This window comes from Tamandua tetradactyla, chromosome 17 (assembly GCF_023851605.1).
Source record: "Tamandua tetradactyla isolate mTamTet1 chromosome 17, mTamTet1.pri, whole genome shotgun sequence".
Classification (NCBI taxonomy): Eukaryota; Metazoa; Chordata; class Mammalia; order Pilosa; family Myrmecophagidae; genus Tamandua; species Tamandua tetradactyla.
In genome coordinates this window covers 68,660,562-68,666,443 of record NC_135343.1, presented here as the reverse complement: position 1 = coordinate 68,666,443, position 5,882 = coordinate 68,660,562, and the positions used below count along the sequence as shown (strand labels likewise).

Genomic DNA, 5,882 nt, shown 5'->3' with positions numbered 1-5,882 from the left:
TATATGGGTTTGGTTTTAAAAGATCTCTCAGATTGTTTTGTAAAAAGTCTGGAATTCTAGTCAATTTTGCTAGCAATGTAGAAGACACCACGCCACTGCTACGTCAGGAATTTGGTGCAATTGATATTTTTCTCTTTTCTCAAAGTTTCTTAATCATTAATTAACAATTGTGTATTTTAAAAGATGTAACACCAAAATTGTGTATACACAATAAAAGTGTGGAAAATCATTCACAAAGCAAAATATGAGAATATTTATAATAAACAATGGATGCTTGCAAGAAGGCATATTAAGTGGACAAAATATTACAAAAAGCATTCACTGAAGAGAACATCAAATTAATCAACAAAATATGAAAAATACTCAAATTTTTAGGTCAGGGAAATGTAGATTTCTAGCACTTTTACGCTTATTAACTCTGTTATTTCAATACTTTTCTTGTTCATTATAGGTTCACCCTCCATTATTCTCCTTTTACTAACAATTCTTTTTCTAATTTTTATTATGAAATTATTCAAGTACACAACAAAATTTGAAGAATTTTACATTAAATATCTACATACCCATCATATAGATTCTACCATTAACATTTTATTATTCCACCTACTTTATCACATATCTACCTATCGATCTGAAATTAATTTGGTTCTCTGATTCAAGGCAAGTTTTCAAATAATTAACATTGTCCTTGCTGTGGCATTCATTCTGACGGCTCTGTCACCATATATAAAGTCCCTCTTCTACCGAGATCTAAGTTATTCTCTTTTATCAGTTTTACTATCTCTTCTTGTGCCAGTCAGATATTAATTTAATAATAGCGTTAGTATATTTTAGCTTATGATAAAGTTAGTTTCCTGATACTGTGCTTTCTGTGAACTATACTAGATACACTCAATTTTTAAATCTTCCAAATGAAGTTTGTAATCTTTTAGAATAATTTTGAAAGGTTTACATAATTCTGCTGAACTTCTATTGGATGTACTTTAAACCCACAAACAAATTAGAGACCTTGTTTTTCTTTTCTTTGATTTCTTCTTTTCTTCCCCTTTTTTCTGCTTTCCTCTCTTCTTCTCCCTTGTCATTCTTCTACCTATCTTTTTCTCCCTCCTCCCTTCCATTTCTTATTAATGCTTATTTAAAAAATGTACACCTTCTCATTTACTCAATCTTTATTTTATATCTATCAACAAAAATTGTAGTTTCTTTGTATAGGCACTCCAAATATTTAAATAGTTTACTGAATACTGTACATTTCTTATTGTATGGTGAATTGAATATTTTCTTCTTATATGTCTTCTAACTGAAGAAGATATTAAGAAGATAATGATTTTTACCTACATCTTTCACCCATTTATCGTGCTAAATTATCATATTTTAATAGTTTTTAATTAATTATCTTAGGTCCTACAATGTACATACTGTATATACGTAATTATGGTTTGCTAAAACAGTATTTTCTATATTTCTACTTTAATCAATCTGGTTTATTTGTTTTTTGTTTATAACAGATGATAGAATTTCAGAGCACTATTAAATAATAATGGCTATATATTAGGTATATTTCTTCAACTAGTTCCAAATTTTAAAGGGAATGTTTCTTATGTGTTAATTGATGCTGACTTTTGTTTAGGAAAAATAAGCTGTATTATGTGAATGAGACATCTTCTTCTTAGTTTTCTGAAAAAAGATTTTACAAGCGTGGGTGTGAATATCATTACACATAATTTTGGGCATTCATTACAACAGTTCTCAGTGGATGGCTAATAGACTGATGGACGTTTGAGTGGATGGAAGGACCAAGGTAGAAAGATGACTAAACTGGCCAACAGATGGACATCACACAAATATCGGGGACTGATTTAGAATGATCTACATTTGAATTCTATTTCCAGCAAGTTGCATGGCTTTGGGAAATTTACACTGACGGCTAAATTTATTCAAGTACACCATGAGCTAACAATGCTTCCTTTATGTGGTCAAAGCAGCTAATGCAGGCTAACCTAGCAGATGGCCTAGGACACAACATGCCTGCAAAATTATTGGACCTATTTTTGTGATATTAATAGATGTCCTGTGAGGTATATTGTTCTTTCAGTAACTTATTGAGTTAGATTTGGTAATGATTACTTTTTAGTTTTCACATTGCTATTTATTAGCCAGAATAGTTTGTTGTTTCATGGGTTTCTCTTCCAAGGCTTCAATGACATTGCCCATCTTTTGTTGATACCTGTTTTTGTTTGCTCATTTGTTTCCTTAAGGTTTGGGAACAGTTAATAACTAATAGTACTTAGCTATTATTGAAAAGAGAAAGAATCTACTCGTCTAATTCTCTAAGCACAAAGTATTTTCTTTAAGGACGTATTTAACAATATTTTGATTAAAATAAAAGATATTTAAACATTGTAGCTTTCTATATCTCCTTGGACCAACTGCAAAACATACATTTTGTAAGTATTTTCAATTATTTTTTATCGGAGTCATATTAAGTATTGTTTCTATATATTATACCTAATCCCTATATCTTCTGTTCTCAATATTTGTATTTTAAATTCATTTTCTCTGTTTTTTAATAAATAAATGTATCAATATTTATGATTTTTTTTACAGGAACTACACCAAATTATTTTTATTGTTCTTGTTCAATAATTATTGTTTGGGTGTTTATTATTTTCTTTCTCTTTTTACCTCGCTTTTTTCCTCACTTTTCTTGTTTTCTAAGGGGGATCAGTTGAGTTCTCATTGAATTTGTGGAACTGAATACTATTTCATCTTTTTCTTTAACAACAAAAAAAATCACACTAATGAGTAACACTTTGTGGTAAACCATCTTAGGTCCTAGAATATAAATGCTCTTCTGAAATCTTATTTTCAAAGGTATTTTTTCATTTCCTCCAGAACTCATAGTTATTTCACGAAACAGGTGTTAAATTATTTGCATGTGTCATGGACATTTGTTAATTTCTTTTACTAGTTACTATACATAATGAATTGTAGTCAAAATTTGTAACCTGCAAAACTTTCAGCCTAGGATATATTTTGAAGTATTTTTGTCCATTGTATGGTTAATTTCTCATGAAAGTTTTAGAAGATGTGCTTTCCCAAGTATACAAATACATTAACCAGATATTTACTGTATTTATTATGTTATTCAACTCTTCTGTGCCCTTATCTTTTGTTGTCAATCTGTTAGAGTTTGAAGGGAGTATGCTGGAGCTTTATATTGCATTTGTGTCAATTTACTGTTGTGTATATTTAATTGCTATTAGATATTATGTCTGCTCTTGCTGACTTCCAACTATGAGGTTTCCCTTTTTCACTTCATGTGATTCTGGTGACACTGTCAATCTGGGATCCTGCTTCACCTCGCCAGCCAATGAAGGGACCCCACAACCAGAGGAGTCTTAAAAATGGTTAAGAGCCAGCACAGCATGTGCACTAATTTTCTGTAACAGGCCACCTGCTGGTGAGAACAGATGCCAGCCATAAACACCAAGGAGGCCTGACTGATGCCCACCAGCCAAATTTCAGCCGTGCCCATCCCCCTGGTCCAGGGGACACTTCGTCCAAAGAGAAGCACCTAATGTCATACCAGGAGCTGCTCTTACTGCTTTGTCTTTTTACGGGATAATGAGATGCAGAGGCCATATAAAAGGGAAGCTACCTGAGAACATTTTTCTCATAATGTAGAGAAGGCCAGCCAGAACGAAACAAGAGAAAGGGAATCTGAGTAAAAGAAGAAAGCAAGCACACAAGGGAGTAAGAGTGAAGGAAAGAATGAAAATGAGAGAAAGAGGCTCCTTGTGGTGATATTATTTGAATAACTAGATCCATCTATGCCTGATTCTCTGAATTTAAGTTACGTGAGTCAAAACATTTTCTACTACAATTAGTTTATTTCATTTCTAGAGAGTAAAATTAAGTGAAATTAAGTGAAATTAAGATATTCCACTAATTTAACTTAATTCTATCAGATTATTCAAATATATGTAACATAATTTAAAGCTCATGAATCCACCACTCATACAAAACAAATGTATTTTGCCATATTTAATGCATAATCCATATAGATAAAGAAGGATTTGAGTACCTTCCCTATTTGAGTCCCTTCCTTTCCTAGAGATACATACTCTAAAAATGGTATGCATTCGTCTAATCCATGTTTTATGCTTTAATTCATTTGTATAATCCACATGACGATTAGCATTATTTTTAAAGTTTATATAATTGATATACTGAATTCTTAATTCTGCAACTTTTCTTTCAGTATCATGTCTCTCAGATTACATCACAGCATCCAGATATGTCTGTTCATTGTCAGTGCTTTGTAGCACTTCTTTTCATGAATATAGCATATTTTCCCTACTGATTCCTACACTTCTTCCAGTTCTTTATCACATGCAGTGTTGCAATAAAAATTCTTGCACAGTTGTGAGAACTTAAAGTTTGAGGGGAAATTGTTCAGTTGTGTGCTATGTTCATTTTCAATTTAATGAAATTTTGACAAATTGATATGAAGTAATCAAATTATTTATTTATTTATTTATTCATTTGCTGTTTTTAGTTTTTTGTTTTGTTTTGGTGGGTGCATGGTCCAGCAACCAAATCCAGGTATCCCACAGGGAAAGCAAGTATTCTACCACTGAACAATCCATACACCTTCTACGGTAGTTTTGAATCTAATACTGTGTGTGAAACTTCCATTGCCCCACATCCTTCTAAAAAATGTAATTGCCATGTAAAAGGTCATGAAATAGAAAGTTTGCTGTTTTAGTTCGTATCTTTCAGTTTCTCTTTACTAGAGATTTTGAGCTTCTACTTATGTGTTCATTAACCATTCAAATTAGCTCCTTACAACACCTGCTATTTTGCCATTTTTATATTTCGGTTATTTAACTTTTGCTATTATAAATTTTAAAAGATCTTCAAGACAGGACACAACTTCATAAAATGTTATAAATATCTTTCCTCAGTCTATGGCCTTCATTTATTTTTTTACCTGCTGCTTTCGTTTCCTGGCTGCTAAAACAAACTCCACATAAAACTGCTTGGTTTAAACGGTGGAAGTTTTTGCTCAGGGTTTCAGAGGCTTCAGAGGCTGAAGATCTGCTTCCTCCCTGTCAATACCTTCTGGCTGACGGGCTATCTTCCGGTTTCTTTGGCTTCTCGACCCCTGGCCAAGTCTCCTTTTCTTCGGCTTTCCTGACTTCTGGCTGCTGCTAACTTCCGGCTCCCGTCTGACTTCTGGCTTCCGCTCATTTCCGGCTCTCTTGACTTCCGGCCTCCACTGACTTCCGCTCCAGGTTGCTTCCGGGGGCTGTCTCCGAGTCTAATTTTTGTTCTGTTCCAGCCCTGGGTGAAAGCCAACCTGAGTTACAGATCCACCTCTTCACCTATGTGACGCCTTACAGAGATCTTCTTAGATGCCTCGCCCTCCAGAATGCAGATGAAGACCAAGAATGCGTCCACGCTGGGCCCTCCTGCCGGCCACGTCACTGCTTGTTTTACGTTGTAGAGAATTGTACTTGATATTATTGCGGTTATTGTTGTGTCTGCCACATGCTGTGATTTTACTGAGCTATTTAAGAGATCCATTTTTATTCAGAATTTTAAAACATTTCTTTAATTTTTCTTGGATGCTTTGATGTTAATCACTAAAGTTAATTTTGTAGACTGTGTGTGAAGGAAAGGTCTAATAGATCTATTAACCAGGAAACAGTATTGAGAGGCTGCAGATAGTACAAGGGCAGGTGAACTCACTAGAACGTGGTAGAGGGATCCATCTGGACTAAAATGAGAACATTTTGCCTTATTATGATTTTCTTGTAAAAAAAGATCAACGCAATATTAAGAAGTTTTTGCCCTCTCCAATACCAAACTAAATT

The 5,882-nt window shown here is 33.5% G+C and overlaps 1 long non-coding RNA gene across 1 annotated transcript; it reads left to right on the top strand.

The window, feature by feature from the left end:
• The first annotated feature begins 1,990 nt into the window (after window positions 1–1,990).
• LOC143661736 (uncharacterized) lies at window positions 1,991–5,604 on the top strand. Its single transcript, XR_013164789.1, has 3 exons — window positions 1,991–2,078; window positions 3,371–3,860; window positions 5,348–5,604. It is a non-coding gene; the product is annotated as an uncharacterized LOC143661736 (long non-coding RNA).
• Window positions 5,605–5,882: the final 278 nt, after the last annotated feature.